Source organism: Cryptomeria japonica, chromosome 9 (genome assembly GCF_030272615.1).
Source record: "Cryptomeria japonica chromosome 9, Sugi_1.0, whole genome shotgun sequence".
Classification (NCBI taxonomy): domain Eukaryota; kingdom Viridiplantae; phylum Streptophyta; class Pinopsida; order Cupressales; family Cupressaceae; genus Cryptomeria; species Cryptomeria japonica.
The window spans coordinates 62,004,928-62,026,342 of NC_081413.1; positions in this window are offsets into that span (position 1 = coordinate 62,004,928).

Here is a 21,415-nt window from a genome sequence, read left to right on the forward strand (position 1 = left end):
TACTTGGATTACCTAAAACATCAAGAGGGAATGATTCTATTTTTGTGGTAGTGGATATATTCTTGAAGACGGTTCATTTTATACCTTGTAAGAAGACCTCATATGCATTACATGTAGCAGACCTATTTTTCAAGGAAGTGGTGAGATTGAATGGATTACCTAAGAGCATAGTTTCAGACAGAGACACTAAGTTTGTTGGCTATTTTTGAAACACACTTTGGAAGAAGATAAAGACAGATTTTAAGTTTAGTTTTGCTTTTCCCACAAACTGATGGATAGACATAAGTAGTTAATCGAAGCTTGGGAAATTTGTTGAGATGTTTATTTGGAGATAAAACCAAAAGTTGGGATTTGATTCTTGCACAAGCAGAGTTTGCCTACAAAAATTTAGTAAATAGGAGTACCAAAAGGACACCTTTTGAGATTATTACTAGACTGCATCCTCGATGTATATTAGAATTAAGAGATATTAGTAGTGAACATCGAAGAAGTTCATAAGAAGAATACTTTGCAGATCACATGGTAGGCTTGCATATTCAAGTTAAGTAGAATTTGGAAGACATGAATAATAAGTATAAGGAGAAGGCAGATGAGAAGAGGAGAGATAAGGAATTTGAATTTGGCGATGAAGTAATGGTATATCTGAGAAAAGAGAGATTCCCAGTTGGAACTTCTAACAAGTTGAAGATGAGAAAGTTTGGACCTCGCAAAATTTTGAGGAAGTTCAATTCTGGAAATGCATATGAACTGGAGTTACCAAATAATCTGATTATTTCACCCGTGTTTAACATTGCAGATCTTCTTCAGTATCATGAACTAGAATCCAGTGAGGACAATATTGTAGACTTAAAGAAATAGTTTCCCTAGAAGGAACCAAATCAGATTGAAGACATTTTGGATAGTAGGATTGGGTGTGGTAGCCATAATAGTTAGCATAAGGAGTATCATGTGAAGTGGAAGGATAAACCAGTTGAAGATTCATCTTGGATTTCTTAGGAAGAGGTAGACCAACTTGGTTTCCATTGAACCCAGCAAAGTGAGAGACTCACTTTTAAAATAATCATGGATGTTTGATGCAGGAGAATCCTCAGTTCATGGCAATCTTGCATCAACCAAAAACATTTTCTTTTTGTATTTCTTTTTGTTTGTAATTTCAGCATTTATTTCTATGTGTACTCATTTTGGCCGACTGGATCCTATGGAGTTGAATTCTACTTGAAGACTTGATCATCTTTCTTATTTCCAAACCACATCGCATTTGGATCATTTTTTGGCAAGTTATCACTATCGATTTCCATGACAATTTCTTGTTACCGGTTCACGGTTTCTTGTTACCAATTGCCTGGACCTATTTTGGTGATCTACCAGAACCACTTTTGAAGCTTGCAGAGCCTTAAGAATTGTTTCTAATGTTCCTTGGTGTGTGGTCCCCCTTTTCCCATGATTCACACTTCATCCTTTGAGTTTTCTAGAGGAATCTCTTGGCAGACGTCGACCTTGTTGATTTTACACGTTAGGCCTTTTTCTTTAGAGTTTTGATCACTTTTTGGGCTGACCGGATCCCTTTGGATCATATATATCATTTTAATTGCATATTATAATGTATCTAAGGTTGACGATAGAACATAGAAGATAGATCTTGATATTTGAGGTCCCAATTGTGACCTATTCTATACTTTGAGCATGTCTAGCAGGCATGTGAGCCAGTTTCTTTAACTCGGTTGCTACCGATTGATTGTAAACAATTTTCATGAGATAATTCAATCTATTCTGCATTGCCTCCATCATAGCTTTGTGTTTCTATTGTGTTTACTCTTGTTGATCGGTCTGGATTGATCTCTCTGAGGTCCCTCCTAACCGGTGGCTGCTTTAGTTATGGGAAAAAAATGTTGCAGTAGATCATTTAGTGAGGATGAGATAGTGTCAAAGGTTCTAAGTGTTATACCTTCGGCTTATAAGATGAAGGATACAACTATCAATGAACTCTAAACAATGTTAAGTACCCTTGTGACCAGAGATACATTACTTGGGAAATTGACTGCTTTTGAACTTGAAGAACTTGGAGATCAGAATTCTGCTAAAACTGAAATTGCATTTAAAGCATCTCCCTTCGATAAGAAAGAGATAGATTAGAATGTGATATATGCTAAAGATATGGAGGAAATTGAAAGAGAAGAAAGATAACTTGAAGAGATGGAAACCCTGATTGCTAGAAGAATTCCTAAAGGACCATCTCGAAGTAAGTATGAAGGAAAAGTCCCTTTTAAATGTTTTTCATGCAATAAGATTGGTCATATTGCTTCTAGATGCACTGAAAGAGCTGCTACGAATCATGAAATATTTGTAAATAGTTATAAGCCTAATCTGGAATATCGAAATAGACTTAGATTTAGAAGGAATAAGGATAAATCATGCTATTATGTTGGTGATGATGATTTTGGTATTATTGATGATAATGATGAACCTATGAGTGGAACCGATAATTAAGCTTCCTCCGGTAAGGACTGGGTTTTTATTATTATCAAGGATGATTCTTCGGAATATATCGTTGAAACAACTCATATTGAGGAAAAGGCTTTAGCTGCTAAAATTGAAGAAAAGGATGAATGGGTTATAGACACTGGATTCTTGCATCACATGACTAGTGACAAGTGAAAATTTCTATCACTACAAGAATTTGATGGTGGATTGGTAAAATTTGGAGACAACAAGGCATGTAGGATCAAAGGCAAAGGAACAATATCATTGGATGGTAAGACTAATAAAGATAATGTTTATTATGTTGAAGGCTTAAAGCATAATCTTTTAAGTGTAGGTTAGATGGTGGATAGAGGATTTCATTTACAATTCAAGGATGGAAAATGCAAGATCATTAATAAATCTAGATTGGAGATTGCTTCCGGAACTCAGACTAATGGTAATATCTTTTATTTGAACTCCGGTGAGAAGGCTTGCTTGATTGTTCAGATTGATGAAAGTTGGTTATGGCATAAGAGGACGTGTCATGTAAATTTTGATTGCATAGTAAAGATTAGTTCAATACTGGCTGTCAGAGATTTTCCCAAAATTGGTAAACCTCATAATCCAGTATGTAGAGAATGTCAAATGGGTAAGCAAGCTAGAACTTCTTTAGAAGTGTACGTGATAAATCTAATGAAATTCTCAATCTTATTCATATTGATTTGTGTGGACCGGCAAGAACTAAAAGATTTCAAGGTGATAGATATTTTATTTTACTTATTGATGACTATTCTAAAAAACCTCCTTTTTCGATAAGATGTCCTCATTTTTATGTAAAAGTTTTTTTTCTTTAATATATCTTTCTTGATCCACACCTTTCTCCAAAATCAACATGTTTAAAGCCTCCAGGTCCTCTTCTATGTCCTACTTTTCTTAAAAAATATCCTTAAAATTCTCTTTGTTCCATTGAAGGAGTTTCTATTTGATAGATTTGAGTTTTTATACAAAGCAAAAAAGTGTAGATCCCAAGAATTACTCCTCTCTCCACCAACTTTCAATCATGTTGAAAATTATTGTATCCCTTGTCCATATAAACTTAAAAGGGAAACAAGCTAGCTTTTTGTCTCCAATTATATTTAGTTGAATAGGATAATGATCTGATACTGAATATGGTAAAATAGAAGCCTCGAGACCAAAGGGAAAGGAGGAAAGATCTCCTTGGAAGAAAAATCTGTCTAATTTTTCTGCAATCTAGTTGAACCCTAGGTGTCTGTTGTTCCATGTAAACATTCCATTCTCTTATTCAATCTCTAGCAGATTATTTTTGTTAACCCATTCCTTGAAATCTAGTTGTGATTGATTTACCCTCTACATGCCCCCTCTTTTGGCTATCAACCATATTGGATTCGGAAAGGACTATGATGACTGAAGCTAAATTGTCTGATATTTATTGGAGGGAAGTTGTCAATATAGTTGTATACACTTTCAACAAAGTACACATAAAAGGTGATACCGATAAGACTCCTTATGAATTATGGTTTGTTCATACTCCTACTGTCAGATATTTTAGAATTTTTGGAAGTAAATATTACATTAGAAGAGATGATGCATTGGGAAAATTTGATCCTAGAAGTGATGAAGGAATATTTTTGGGTTATTCTACCAAGAGAAAAGAATATAGATGTTATAACAAAAGATTGAATAGGATAGAAGAGAGAATAAAAGTCAAGGGGGATGAACATGGTAGTAATCAGATCAGATCATATGACTATGGACCAGAAGATGAAATTATCAGACCTAAACTAGTAATGCATGAAACTGCTCATAATAGTGAACTTGTCACTCTGGTAACATCAAAAAACTCAATTGTGACTGAGGAACAACAGAGAGAGTCATTAAATCTAGAAAATTAAAAGCCTCCTAGGTATGTGAAGCTAAATCATTCTAGAGATCAGATCTTTGGGGATTGTTGCAAGGTGTGCGCCCTTGGTTTCCTTGTGTTGTGCAGTGCAGTGCTCAGGTTTGTTACATGGCTTAACCACCTCCTATAAATTATATTGGTTTCATGGCTTAGCAGGAAACAATCATATATTTCATTATCTACTATTGAAGAGAAATATGTAGTTGTTGCTACCAACTGTACTCAGATTTTATGGATGAAACAAGTGCTAAAATGTATAAGGATAAGTTATGATGAGCTTATTGTTATTCATTGTGATAATACTATTGATATTGATATGTCAAAGAATCTGGTATTTCATCCCAAATCAAAACACATTTCTATAAGGTACAATTTGTTGAAGGAAAAGGTTGAAGCAAAGCAAGTCAGATTGGTTTATGTGCCTACTAAGGAGTAGATTGCAAATATTCTAACTAAAACATTTCTTGAAGATACTTTTGGAAATATTAAAGATCAGTTGGGGGTTACCAACCCTCTAGAAGAGACTTAGTGATCTAGAAATGCATCAATCTAGTAAGCTTGTTGGATAGTGTCTTTGATCCAAATTGATGAGATGATACTACTACCTAGGGGGAGTAGTCAGTTGTTTGGTTTAGTATTTTTGACTTGGTATCCATCCTTTGTCATTGATGTCAAAGGGGGAGAGGTGATATTCATGTAAAAATCGGTCATATCTCTAAGGGAGATTGTTGGCATTCCTTGGCACTTGGATGTTTTTCACATTCAAAGTTTCCATCAATGCCAAAGGGGGAGATGGTTGGAAATATGTTGGATTTAGTTAAGTATTGTCATTGATGTGAACACTGTATCCCGGTTGGAGGCCATCTCGATTGGACCTATCTCGATTAGTCTTGGTGATCATCTTGGTTTTCGCTATGATTCTGATCCGGTATGATCAGATCTCTAGAATTAGTTTGGATTCTTTCTCTTGTTGTTTATTTGTTTTCCATATTTTGTTGGTTCATGATTTTGTACTTTGGTTGTTATCATTTTTGGTATTTACCAGTACCGGATAGCTTCTAGCTTTCCCAGTTAGCTTTACTAGTAAGAGATATTTGGTGTTTTGATCAGGCAATTTTGGTCTGGCTTATGGAATTGGTTTCTATCATGTTGAAGGTGCTTCTTGATCATATTATGAGTGTTTGGTGACTCTACATTGGTTGACATGCTATTATAGTGGTCCTATTTTGATCTAATTAGACTTTTTGTGTTACTTTGCTAAGGGTTTCTACTGGTTGGTAAAGCGTGTTGGATTTTGGTATTAGCGGAATTTTCAGCAGATGGAATTATTTGGTTACTTGATTTAGGTCCATGTTATGTAATATAAATCATAATATTGGTCCTGTGATACCCTGTAATGTAATTTTTGTTATTATGGGTTTATAGGTTTAGGGTTTAGCCGACCTTGTAAATAAGGTTGATGATCTATATTTATAGGTGAGTTATTCATGTAATTGGTACATGGAAGGTTATGTCTGCATTATCAGAGGAATTTTTATGTACGAACAAGTGATATATCATTTGATGAAGGTTTTTGTATTGTAGGACATATATATGTGCTTAACCGGAACTGTATCATGCATTAGGAGATGCTATTTTCATAGTTCATTCTTTCTGGATTGTAGTATGATATTTATGTAAGTTAGTGAGACTTCTTTTTGTGATGAGAAGTGCACTCTATGTTGTTGGCCATTTTGCAAGTGTATACCCCATTGCAATTTCACAATACTATTGCAGAGTATTCATCTGATTGTGGCTAGGGCTTCCCACCATGGTTTTTCCCTTTATTAGGTTTTCCAAGTCAAAATATTGTTGTTGTGTGTACTATGCTTTAATGTTCTATTCTTCATTTTGTTGGTTTCTTTGTGGTCCAGTTTAATGGTTTTGATGTGCATTAGTTCTGATATATGATGGTAAATTGATTCACCCCCCCCCTCAGTTTACTCTTGGTATCAGATATGTCTAACACATGCCACATGCCATGTTATTACATCAAGACTTGTAATAAATTTCAAAGATCATTGCATCATCAACCTTCATCAACCTCACAAAGATTGAGGGATAACATTTAACATTTTATTTCTACGTTTTAATTCAATTTAAGCGTAAATTTCAAAATTGGGGTTTGACATAGAAAAAGCACTATCCACAACACCATTTTCCTCTCTATTTATGTAGGTGATAGCATCCAAAGGTACAATTGTAGATTTGTGAAGAGCTAACAAAGGCAATAAGAGCTAGCTTTAATAGAAACGAAAAGTGGATGACAAGGTTTCCCACACACTTATATATAAAAACCCTGGCAAAAATTTAGAAAAAAACTCTCGACTAACTGGGAGATAAATGGGGGTAGTCTAGTGGGACTGAGTTTAGCCAAACTTAGTCTAGCCAAACTACCACATGGCACCCCGTGTCGTTGGTATCGCGCCCAGAGTTCGGCCAAACTATTGATGCTATTTAGGCACTTTTGTGAGCGTTTGAGCTCAAATTTAAAAAAAAAAAAATCAAAATAGTTCGGTTGAGATGGACTTCCTTATGTGGCAGGTGATGTGGCAGCCAAATCACCTTTTTTTTCTATCTTTCTAAAACTTTTCACTTCTACACAATTTTTCTTCAAGAAAAGTTTTTTTTACAAAAAATTAAAAAACCCTTTTGTAGAACTCGAAATCATGAATCTAGACATTAATTTTTTTGGTATTTTAATTAATTTTTATTTTTTTATTAATTTTTCATCTCCTTAGAATTCTTTTCATCTCGATGACGAATCGCAGAGTGTAATTCAAAATGTTGATGATAAAAAATACATACACAATCGAAGCAAGAAAAAATTACAAGTAGGTTTTTTTAAGTTAAAAAAGAAGTTGATTAGAAATTTTTAAAAAATTAAATAATATTTAAAAAATTTTAAAATATATTTTTCACTAAATGAGAGAATCTTCTCCAAAAGGGTATAATTATTTTTTGATAGTCATAAATTTGGTAAACAAAAGGTGATGCTGAATGAAAACTACCAAATTCAGCTATGTTGGACTTAAAAATATTATTACGAGAAAAATATACATCAAATTTTTATTTTTTTTAAACACTGCATATATATGTCCTGTATTTGGAAAATTAAAATCAACAAAAAAAAATTCATTTTCATTTTTTTTGGTGACACTGACTAGAACCCCTGATTTTTAGCATTTTTTGATAATAAAAAATCTATCTTTGAATATATAAAACAAATGTCAATTTAAAAAAAAAAAATTAAAAATAACAAACATAAATTTCATTAATATTCCTATATTTGATTAGTTTACATCATTTTGAAATTCAATTTAGAAATGTCACTTTTATGTGGTTGAATTTAAACAGTTTTAGTTGTGTTGGCCACTTCCTTTATAAAAGTGTGACATAGCATTGTTCTTTTAGCCCCCAGAAAGACACATGTTTCTTTCATTTGGCATTCTAAGGATTGTTACAAATACTTGGTTGGTTGTAATTGATGTCAATCTTGGCTATTCAAATTGGTCTGGATATTGTAGTAAATATTGTTTACAACATATGTTGAGTATGTAGAACATTGGTGATGCAAAATAGTGGAAGATAGGTATGTATGTATGAAAGACAGTCATCAATGGTTGTAAGTATGTTGTTGGTAGACTATTTATTTTAAATTATGTAGTGTCAGTTCATAGATATGTTTCTGAATTTTGGTGTTGGTTGTGACTATCAATTTCATGCTTCAGATTTATATGTCTTAACGATAATGCAATCTAGTTCAATTGATAGTTCTCAAGATTGTAGTGCTCCACATTTTTGATATCTTGGTTGACATTGATCAATATTTTTGTATTCAAGTTTTGGTGCTTCAAAAGTCATGCTCCAAACTTTGTGCTCCAGAGATACATTCATCTATGTAGTGTTTGCCAATTGTATGAGCACTTGTTTCCTATATTTTTTTATTTCTAATGATAATCCCTTTTTGATGATCCATTAATTGTTCTTATGCAGAGTTGGTTCATGTTCTTTATGCTTCAAAAGTGTTTTCTTGTGAAAATTTGAGGTTATGTTCATTCTGGGTTAGGCCAACCTTGAATGATTTTATTAATGGTTTCCTCCACTGATTGTAGTGTGTAATTTTACTATTGAAATATCTTTTGGTAAAATTTTCTTGAGGACAAATTGATTTATATTATTATCGATACACACATGGATATATATATGTTTGGATACAAGAGTAGAATGAGTGAAGATGATGAGAAACAATGTGCGAGAGTTGATAATTGTGGGTGAAGAAGAAGGAAAGATTTAGTGTGATAGTATTTTGAGTGGATTGTAGCAAGTAGATAGCAAGTAAGTTCAATAAATTCTAAACTAGATCTTCTGTAAGTGGTTGATGTGTTGTCTGAGATTAATAAGAACTGATCGACCATGCATATGTAGATGCAATCTTTCTCAATGCATTCTTATTATTTTCTTGGCAGTGAGCCTTCCAACAGTAAACTATTATAATCTAGGAAAAGATCCCTCTAGGAAGTGAGCCCATAGGCCATGAGCCTTTTACAATCACATATAACTAGTTTTATTATCATATGAGTTAACCCTCTCCATGGTTTTTCCCATTTGGTTTTTCACCTATAAAAATATGGTCTCCCTTATGGTTGTGTATGTTTGGGGATTATTGATTCACCCTTCTCTTAGTATTCCAGTCTCTTCAACATGGACAAGGTCACCCCAAGAGCCATTGTCCCATAGTTTTAGGCCCTAATTTTAGACATAGGTTTTTCTTATCTTCCTTATTCTAGATTTGCGTGTCTACATATCAAATCTGAAACTACTTATGCATGATGATTTATGTCAATTTTACACATTTTTCCTTAGATCTTGCATTCAATTTAAGTATTTTCATAAATCATTTTCAACTTAAACAAAGGGAGAAACAAACATCAATTAACATTTACCTTTTGGGGTTGAATCTTGTAATGGTGCAAAAGCGACCCTGCAAAGGGGAGAACTATATTCCCTTGAGAGCTAATTTCACAAAATACATTCAAATACCTCCAGCTAGTGAAACTGGTGAAGATATCTAATTAGAGAAATTGAAAGAGAAGATGTTGGGAGTATTTTGTCTAAGACTGAGCATCTCGATCAAGGATGCCAACACAGTGCGTAGATGTCTATGCCACATGTTCGAGTATCGTATGGACCATGAACAAAAGAGACTCAAAAGCATGAAAACTTGATTCTATGTTTTGATTAACCTGCGAAATCTAGGTGTTAGAAATGTACAAGCAAATAATTGATGACAAATACAAATAGAAATGAATATAACTAAAATAGATGAAGAAAAATAAAAAATCTCATGCATTTGAATGTTTCTACTAAAATTTCACACATGAAGAAGAGGAAAAATGTTGGGGTTTGTGTTCAGAGGCCTGCCTCAATCAGGACCCCATTTTGGTGTTTCAACCTCCAAAAGTGGTTGCAAAAGTGTAGGTAGAATTGCAAAGGGTATGCAATTTTTAACTTTACATTTTTCCCCCACTTTAGCAAGATTTTGAATCAACAAGAATATGCACGCTAAAGGAAATATACTAAACATAAAATAACATCATGATGCCAAAAGGATACTATAGAGGAAACAAATAAATTTTCAAGCAAAGGAAGCATGTGTGCCCAAGCTGAAGACCTAAAAAAAAAACATGTATTAGATAAAAAAATATTCCCAAGACAAGCTTAGAAAGTGAAAATTTCCAAGACAATGGGGTTAGATCATGATAAAAATATAGATATACAAATAAGAACATGGATAGTACACACAAGAAAGAACATAGCAAGCAAACTAAAAGCTTTGAGTCAACAAAGTGAAAGAGACTTCAATATAAAAGATTGTCTCAATACTATGTGTTGTCCCCAAAATACAAGAAACCACACATTAAGGAATTCTAAAAAGGAGAGAACAATACACAGATCAATTTTCTCAAGGAGGAATGCACCCAAAAGTTAGATAAGCAATCGATGTTGAAGAGATGGTACATGACCCAAACACTAGCTTTCTCTATAGCTAGTGATCATGTAGATGGTAATGATTAAAAAGATAGATCACAGTCTAACAAGTTATGTTCAATTCCAAGTGATCAAAGATTAGTACCACCAACCTCGCTATGAAGGAAATCCAATACCAAAAGATTAGTAGAACCAACCTTTCTATGAAGGAAAGCCACTAATTATATATATTATCTGAAAATCCTGGTGTTATGGTGTTGTGGATATTTGCTTTATGTTTTTGCATTTTTCTTTTAGTCATTTGCATTAACTAGTTGAAGAATCATATTATTAATATTAAAGATTGTAGAACACTGATTCACCCCCCCCCTCCTCCTCCTCCTCTCAGTGTTCCTTGATTCCAAATAGTGTCATTTCTCTAGGATCTATAATCTTGCAACATTCTATAAGTGGGTTTCATATCCTAGTAAAATATGTTTGTAAAGAGTTTTGGGTCCCTTCAAAACATATTTAATAATTAATAAAAAAATGAAGAATAAGGTGAGTGAATGGAAACTCAAACCATAAAAAATTGTATCATTATATGGGTGATCTAGTGGATGAATGAACCAAAGAAAAACCTTATTTGAATATTTAAATAGGGGCTCACAAGTTACTTTTTTCTATGGTCAATTATTAGAATTTGGGATGAATTAATGATATAATTTAGTTTGGGAAGAGGGGATGATTGAAGATAAGTGAGAGATGGTATGGTATTAGGATGATTAGGGTGGCATGAAAAACAAATGATTAATTATTCAAGTATGGAGAGAATATTTATAACGTAGATATAACCCTAGATGTTTTACACCAAGGTATAATGACCAATGTGATGATGGATCCATCAAATGGATTGAAACATTGACAAGTGGTTTTTCTAGTAGATACAAGACACAAATAACCTTACTGGCTCTACTGATGAGGTAACCATCAAGAATCAATTCCCACTATTATACACAATGTGTAGGAAGACCTTCATGGGTCCTATGGTAGAATAACCTCAAATCATGATAAGGCCCTCACATACACATGGTAATGGCATAATGTTGGTAAGTTTTTAAGAAGGAAGAATAATGATACTAAACAAAATGATGTGGAAATGGGGCATTTAGCATACAAATGTAAATTAGAAACCATTTCCAAATGTGTCATTGGGGAACAATAAAATATGCTCAACTTCATTTCTCTAGGAGAGATAAGCACTATGATTAATTGTTACCCTTTTTTCTTGATTGGATATGATTGAATCAACGATGTAAGAAATAGGTGAAACTATGCAAACTTTATAACATTCAATATAAACAAGCAAATAGAAAACATAAATCTAACACATAGGTATATATCTTGAATTGGGACACAAAAAGGAATCTGTCATTGAAATATGTAGTTGCAAGTGTTGGTCAAGTTTTCTAGGAACCTTTGACTTGGAGGTGCTCCCAATAGATAAAAACCCATATTCTACATCAGGTTTCTCTATAGATTATTAATCCCTCCAAAATCCATCCAAAAAGTATCTGTCACATGTGAAAATAGATGTAGACCTAGTGTTTTTTCCTATTTGAAACCTATAAATATATGTCTCAATTTTCTCTATGTAATTCCATAATTTTTTACCATCAGATATGTAACTTCCATACAAAAAATAGAGAAAAAAGGTGTGTTGTATCGGGGCTTCCCTAAGTCAAACATCACATGAGTGTTTCCACTTCTACAACAACAATGATGGATGAAAGAGAGCTTACCTTTATTGTTGTAGCGGTAGAGAACCTTAAGGAAATGATTGAATTGATAAATGGATACCTTAATGTGAAACTCCTTGCCTTGAAGCCTCACAGGAAGCTTGATATTTCTTAATTAGTGTTAATGCATGCCTCCATTCATGGAGGAACACATAATTTGATCATGATTACTAAATTTGAATGGTCAAATGCTTTACTTTAGATTACTCATCAGTTTTTCTTGCAGATGGTTGTTTGAATGCTCATTCAAGGATAGATGTTTAAATGAGATATGGAATTGTATCTATATACGACTTACATCTTTCTGTGTGAAACTTCTAAAGAAGGATAGATTCAAGGAGAACTTTGCCACTCCTTTTTTTCTTGACTAATATGAGTTCAAATTTTGGCCCAAGTTGATGGGACCATGGTGCTAGGCACCATCATCCAAGAGGTCTATGGCACTATGCACCATAGTCCTAGCTTTTGAGTTAGGATAAAAGTCAGTGATTATGGAACTATACTACATTTATAGAAATAATCATGGATTTAGTACAATCAAATGTTAATTGGTGCATGACTCACAACCACCAAAGTGAGCCTAAAATGAGTGTAAAACGATAGAGGCATATAATTTAAGACACTTCACTTAATCAAGTGGTACGTAGTTGCTAAGGAATATTTTTCCTTTGTTTCTTATTCTTATGGGTTTACTTATATGGTATGATTTATAATGGGAGAGTACTAAGATATAGGTTCTATCTACCAAACTGTAAATCTTATATCATTTTACTTATTATGAAATATTAATAAAACCAGGAGAGGCTCGAACCTTACATAACCACGGCCCAGGTGACAAAACCTGGGACTCATGAGGAGTGAGAACCCATAATAAAAAGCTTGCTACTAACCAGGCCTAGTGGAACCCAAAAAACTAATAAACCTAGAAACTAAACATGAAACCAAATGCATCTAGAAAAATAAAGAAACAAAAAAAACACTCTCCCATTGAAAGAACAAACAGATGACTTATCGGGAGAGAGAAAACTCCAACTTCTTTCCGCACAAATTCCTTTGGGAGAAACAAAGTTATTTTCTATGATTTCTCTATTTTGGCCGAACATATTCTCCATTATCCATGTTAGTCCCAACGGATGCTGAGAGGGGAGGGGTCAATGAACACTTTACCAGTTTTACACAATAAAAACTTTTAACTCAAAACTACACTATCTTAATAATCATCAATACACATAATTACTGCAAATGAATATGTATGCATGAAAAGATATACAGTGACACAAAGATATATCTCGTGGAAACCCAAATGGGAGAAAACCATGGTGTGAGTAGGAACTCATAAAATTTGTACTCTTCTGGAGTATGCCTAGTAAAGACCCATCCCTATTAGGAGATTACAAAGATAGTATTAGGTGCCACCCGGTTAAGGGATTTTGTTTGAGGCCTGTTAGTGTCTTTACGCGGTTAAAGGTAGCCAGGTTAAAGGTCTTAAGAATATCAATTAAGATATCACCCGGTTAAGGGATTTTACAAAAGGGACTTGTTAAAGTCCACCCGATTAAGGGATTTAAGTTGCAATGGTTACAAAGCAATAAAGGAATGATTTGGTGGAGTAGCTACTCATAGACTGATTATATCATAGTGAAAATCATGCATCGGTTGTGTCTGTTCTGCACAACACCAGTTTTTTGATTAAAAACATTGACTCTGCACTCTGTCGGCCCTCTGACCCTCGACTCTGCAGTCTGTTGGTCCTCTAACTCCCGGATTTGCACTCTACTGATCTACCTCACACACTCTCTACTTTGCTAAGTATTTTAGTACTACCTCTCACTTTGGTCTGCACTTTGGATCACCATCTATAGAATCTGTACTTTGCAAATTTTACGATCCAAAATATTTTGAATGAACTCAAAATACTTTATACATTCTATTCTGCAACCTTCATGTGTTTCCTTAATCAATGCAATCATAAATTTTGGAGGATTTCAAATTCAAAATCTCCGACGCTTTCTCTACGTGCTCTGAAACAACTTTGCCAACTACTCAACCAATTCTACCACCACATCCCCCAAAAATAGTGACTTTTGGGTTGGGTTCACTCATATAAATGCGAACCAGAAAATCCGCAAGAAATCATGGCTTAATTGCTTGATGACTGAAGTTGATTTCACCAACATTTAGTTTGGCATAGACATAAACTCACCAACTCACCTTTTGCCACTGCAACTCAATAACCGATCACCGATCCGAGATTTATGATGATCACCTATCTTCCTTCTGCCTCACTGCTGTACTAGTATACCGATATGCTTTATATTACCGGTTCATCCTTTGATTGCCATTTTTTTGTGCTAAAATTAAGTCTCTTTCCCTGTTTGCCAATGAGGTTTTAGTTTGTAGACAACCTCAAGTGTTATTGTCTAAGTCACCATTTGTGACTTCATCATCATGAGAATGACCAACCTGAAGATCTGATCTGAACACTGATCTTCTTGAGTGATAGACCAGTTAGCTTAGTCTGTCTTCCCTTGAGCTGATTTAACTTTGGTCATTTGTCTCTTATGTTGTTTCTATGTGTTTACAAGTCTTCACCATTTCTACTAAGATACAGCACTCCATCAATACCACTCCACTGGCCAATGTTATACATCAATGACAAATCTCGGCACATATACCGATTCTGTGGATTAACTGGTTTTGTCAATACCAATAGTCTCCCCCTTTTGCATTGATGGCAACACTTCAGAGTTTGTCTTATTAGTTGTATGTACTTTCTTCATTTCTGTACCCGGTCATTACTTTTGCCTTGATTAATGAATATCACCTCCTAACACTGATAATACTCTGTTTCAGTAACTTTAGCTCAATCACTACTTACCAATGCTCAAACACTATAATCGTATCTCTGCCTTTGGCAACAATGCCCAAGATGTATTTCAGTACACTTACAAGACTGGTGCCCCTAACCGGAGTAGTCCACACTTATCAATCTTGTCTTAGATATTTTTTTATAAAGAAATCATACAAGATTTATATAGAGCCCTTTTTACTTACTTTACTGCAGGTAGGGGCATCACCCCTAACTTACATATGAGGTATTCAAAGGTATCCTTATATAGTGGCTTGGTGAAGATATCAGCCACCTACTCTTTTGTTTGTATATACTCCAACATTGCTTCCTTTTCTTGAACTCGTTCCGTTAGATAGTGATATTTGATAGCTATATGATTTGTCTTGGAATGCATCACCAGATTCTTGGATATGTCAATGGCACTGGTGTTGTCACAATGAAGCACTATGAGTCCAGTCACCTTTTTCTGGATACCTTCCAATAATTGGTTGATCCAAAATTTTGGTGTGCAGTTGATTGCAGCAGCCACATACTCAGCCTTAGCTATGGATTGAGATATGCAATTTTGTTTGTTTCTTGTCCAAGACAAAATCCTATCTCCAAGAAAGAATTCACCTCCACTAGTGCTCTTTCTATCATCAATGTTCCCTGCCCAGTCTGAATTAGTGAAGACACTCAAACTGAAGTCTCCCTTATGTGTATACCAGAGACCATACTTATCAGTCCCCTTTAGGTATCTAAATATTCTCTTGAGTGCCACCATATGAGTCTCTTACGGATTTGTAGAAAATATGCCAACCAAGACAACAACTTGCGTGATGTCTGGTATACTATGTACTGCATACTGCAAATTAGTGATCATGGACTGGTAAATTGTCTCATTCACTTCATGAGGCTCATCATATTTAGAGAGTTTGCAACCTATAACCATTGGATTTCCAATAGGTTTGTAATCTTCCATTTCAAACATTTTCTAAATTTCCCTTATGTACTTGGTCTGGCTAATGAATATGCCATTATTTAATTGTGAGACTTGCATGCCAATGAAGAATTTTATTTCACCAATCATGGACATCTAAAATTATTGCTTCATTTATTCTGCAAAATATTTGCTCATCTCATCATCTCCTCCAAAGATGATGTCATCTACAAAGATTTTAGCAATTAGATGATTTCTTTCTTTTGTGGTCTTCAGATATAGGTTATTGTTATCACTAGTTCTCTTGAACCCTATGCTTAATAGATATGAGTGTAGCCTCTCATACCAAGCTCTTGGTGCTTATTTTAGCCCATACAGAGCCTTTTGTAACCTGCATACCATATTTCTTCCATCTTCAAATGCAAACCCTTTTGGTTTCTCTATGTTTCTTCTTCTAAAATACTATTCAAGAATGTCGATTTGACATCCATTTGATAAACTTTGAAATATTTTGTAAGCAGCATAGGCCAGCAAAATTTTGACCCCTTCTAGCTTGGCCACCAGTGCAAAGCTTTATCCATAATCTAAACCTTCTTTCTCAGCATAGCCTTTATAGACTAATCTTTCTTTATTTCTTATCAATTTACTAGTTTCATCCATTTTGTTTCTAAATACCCACTTAGTGTCAATTACATTTTTGTTTGTCGGTCTGGGCACTAGAGTCCACGCTTCATTTTTATCAATCTACTCAAGTTCTTCTTCCATGGATTTGATCTAGTCATCATCTTTTAGATCCTCCTTTGCTATTTTGGGCTCAATTATGGAGAGGAGACATACATTCTCTCTTTCTCTTCTTCTGGTTAGTACTCCTGCATCTTTGTCAACAATGATATTTTGTGCACAGTGATTATTTTTGACATACTTTGCTAATACCGGTTCATTTCTTGGAGCTTCTTCTACCAGTTTTGTCGGTTCTACTTGAGAAGCTTCTTCTCTTGCCACTTCAACAGGATCCTCTTCAGCAAGTTCCATCGATACAATGTACTCGGATCCTTTATAGTCCTCTAGTTCACTCTTCCTATCATGTTCATTTTTCTTAGAGTACTCATCTACCCTCACATTTGCACTCTCCACAATCTTACCGGTTCTTTTGTTCAAACATCAGTATGCCTTACTCTTTGTGGAGTAACCTAAGAAGGTTCTTTCATCACTCTTGGGATCAAATTTTCCACAATACTCATCCCTCTTGATATAGCACCTGCTTCCACATACTTTGAAATAACAAACATTAGGTGACTATCCAAAACATAATTCATAGAGATTTTTATTTGTCCCTTTCTTTACCTATATCCAGTTCAAGGTGTACACAATAGTGCTCATTATTTCTCTCCAGAAGATATGTGGAATATCCTTTTGTATCATCAAATTCCTTGCACAATCAATAAGATTTTTGTTCCTTCTTTCAGCAACCCCATTCTACTGAGGTGTTCTGGGTGCAGACATCTATCTCATGATCACTTGTTCTTCACAATAATTCATGAACTATTGAGGTGTGAACTCTCCTCCTCTATCTGATCTCATACATTTCAGATTCTTATCAGTTTCTCTCTCTACTAAAGCCTTAAAGACTTTAAACATGTGAAAGGTTTCATATTTTTCTTTCAATAATACAACCCACATCATTCTTGAGAAGTCATCCACAAACAACATGAAATACCGGTCTCCATAGAAACTCTTGGTTCTCATAGGACCACACAGGTTTGTATGAACTAAGTCTAGCACACTATATGATGAAAAAGATTTGCTGTTGAAACTAGATCCGGTCAACTTTCCTAGTTGACACTCTCTGCACATACCATTTTCAGGTTTCACTATATTAGGCATGCCTCTGACAGACTTTGTCTTACTAGTATTTGCTATGCTATCAAATTTAACATGACATAGTCTTTTCTGCCACAACCAACTGTCTTCTACCTTTTCCATTAGACAACTACCTATGGTGGTGTGTAGATGAAACAGATTGCCTCTAGATTGTTTACCGGTAGAAATCAGACTTCTTGATTTGTCATTTATTTTACATATTCCTTCATTGAATTATAAATGGTAACCCTTTTTGTTAAGTTGTGCAACACTTAACAGACTATATTTTAGCCCTTCTACCCAATAAACATCTTCACAATTTGTTTTATCATTTAGGGCTATAGATCCCTTACCTTTTACTGCAAAAGGAGCATCATTTTTTAATCTCACAATTCCCCCATTACAATCCTCCATTCTGAGGAATTTATTTCTGTCACCAGTCATGTGGTGAGTGCAACCACTATCAATTACCCAATCTCCACACTGGTTTGAACTAGAAATTCGTGTCATATCACCTTCATCTGTGTTATCTTCCTTAACTACCACAAATGCAATTCCATCTCCATCAAATGCTTTTGATTCTTCATCAGCAACTCCTTGTTTTGCAAGATAGAACTCCTTCTTTCTCTTGTCCTTTTAGCTTCTGAAATTATCCTTCCCATCTCTGTCATTGTCAGGACATTTGAATGCAATATGAACTATCTTATTATAAGAGTTCCTTTTCCTCTTGGCAATCTTCTTCCCAACAGAGCTTCAGTCTCATCTTGTTCCTATTCTTTAGATAACAGGTTGTCACTTTCATGAGAGCAATGGTTTCTTGTAGTAAAACTACTTCTGGTTTCTTCTCTTCTCCTTTTTGGTGCATGCATCATGGAGGCTTTGAACAAAACATCAATCTTTGGCACACTGTTGTCATAGTTGTTACTACTTATCAAGTCGCCATTAGTTTTTATATTCAAAGTCATACTATATATTCTAGTCGGTTAGCACTACAAAATCATGCAGTCGGTATAAACAGAGAAGTCGGTATGCATAGTCTAGTCGGTTACAAAAGAAAGCAGTTACAGAACACAGTGTACACCAAAACTGTCTACCAAGTATCTTTTTATGGCTACCAAGTAGTAAAGTTAACACACCGAGTTGATATTCATCGAGTGAAATGTGTTACTAGATACATTGAACCTGGACATGCAAATGAAAACGTGTTACAACAATCGAGGCACATCTAACCGTTATTATATTGGAAATTGCATTAGAAGATTATGTATGATTACAAGGTCAATCTAACCAATGAAATATTTTGTTTAGTTATTCATTCGAGGAATCTTGTTTGTAAGATCAAAGCAATGAATTGGATCACTGTTTTAAAAGATCTATTTATACAACATGAATTAAGAGCAAGGTGTGTGCATATATGTATGAAAGAAGACTGTTACAGAGACACAGAGGTCACCGAGAAGGTTTTCAGAGAATAGTCGAAGAACAGAGTTAACAGAAGGGTTTATCGAGTTACTATATGGGTTACCGAGGTATGCTATAAGCAAGGTAATCTTATTCTGAGCACATAGAATCTGCTATAACATTTTAGATGTAAAGTTGCAAATGTTTGTAATGATTTTATTGTAATATTGTGAAGTTGAAAGAGAAACCTTTAACAGGGTAAAAGACTCTAACCAAGTCTATAAATTGTAAAGCCTCTAGCCAGGTGCAACATTCAGAATAAATGTTGTGAAATCCTTTAGCAAGGTAGATCTAATAGATCTTGTTACTCCTAACGGGGTAAGTTATCAGAAATAGCTAAACATGTAGCTCTAACCGAGCATCCTTATTATTGCAGTAGTGAAGTTGTGGGTGCCATCCCCACCGCAGTTTTTCTCTCTAATCAAGAGTTTCTGTGTAACCAAGATATATGTGTTATGGAGTGAATTATGTATGATTGTTATCTATTTGTTTTAAATTTATTTTATGTTACTGCACTATTCTGTTTATGCATAACAGTAAGGTTATTATTAGAGAAAAGTTTTGGAGTACTGATTCACCCCTCTCCTCTCAGTACATTAGCTTTCCATATTGGGCCTAACAATTGGTATCAGAGCTTCAATCTTGGAAAAGGGTTTAACTAACTAAAGAGAAAGATCTTATCAATGGAAGGCTATAAACAATCTCGGAGGATTGTGTATCTACAAGAAGAGCTGGATCATGCAAATCAAGTGATTGCAGACATGCAAAGGAAAATGCAAAAATCTTTGAAAGTAAGAAGAAGATTATCTGATGACTTGCAAGATTCTCAATAGTTAGTGGAACAAATTGAGACATCATCTGAGAATAGTATATCTGAAGAGACTGAAGAAATGATTGGAGTATTGAAAGAAAAGAACAAAGCATTGGCTGATCAACTAAAAGCAATGAAAAGAGAACATGAACATTTCAGTACACAGATGACTGAAAATCTAGATGCATTGAGGACAGCAGAGGATAAAGCAAGAGATCTACAAAGAGAGAAACAAAAACTTGAAGTCTTAGTATCTGATAAGAATGATGAAATCATAAGGTTAACTGGGATTCAACAAAATATGACAGATCAACTAGGTTATGTGCATCATGAAGCAATTCTGAAGAATGATGAGAATCAAGCATTGAAACTTCAAGTATCAAGATTGATCAATGAACTTGAAACAGAGAAGAAATCCAAAGAAACATTGAAGAAGAGTTATGATGCATCAAAGATGTTGGATGAGCAACTGAATACAAGAAGACCCAACAAAGATGCAGGACTCGGTTAAAAAGGAAAAGGCTCTACCGAGAAAGGAATTCATACTATCGAGAGAGGAGAATCATCAAAGCAAGCTGGAAACGGGAATAACATCAAAAGGAAGAAGCCTATTTGCTACTACTATGGAAATCAAGGTCACACTGCCAACATATGCTAGATAAGAAAAGGTAAGCAACCGACTACCTCTAAGTCAAATGAGTATTGTTACAATTGCAATAAATATGGTCACACATCTAATCAATGTAGGACAAAGTCTGTTAACAACTATCAGAAGGCAAAATTCAAAGGGTTTTGAAAAAACTGCAATAGATATGGACATAGTACCGAGAAGTGTTGGTCTAAGCAAAAGAACTACATGCGGTGTCCACACCGAGCAAACACTAGAGGTTACCAAACTCACACAGATCCTTACCGACAATATGCAACAGTACCATGGGATTACAATACAAGGATATGGTGCGAATGTTGTGGAAGATATGGACATATTAGTGCCAACTGTTTTATAAGGTTTGGAATGAACAACCGAAGATCATGGAGAAATCGTGGTATGGCATGTTTTCATTGTCACAAAGCTGGACATTTAGCTGGAGATTGCAGAGATCAACCTAGAAAAGACACTAAAGAGATAGAAAAATTTAAGATGATTTGGAAAAAGAAGGAAGTCATGTCAGATGAAGAAAGAACCTTACCTACCAAGTTAGGTGCACCTATTCCAAATTAATCAGCAAAGGTATGAAGGGACTGCATTCTCTAAAGGTTAAATCATAACAGTTCCTATTCTATTATGTACAAAATTCAAAATCTGCATAGTTAAGATGCATTA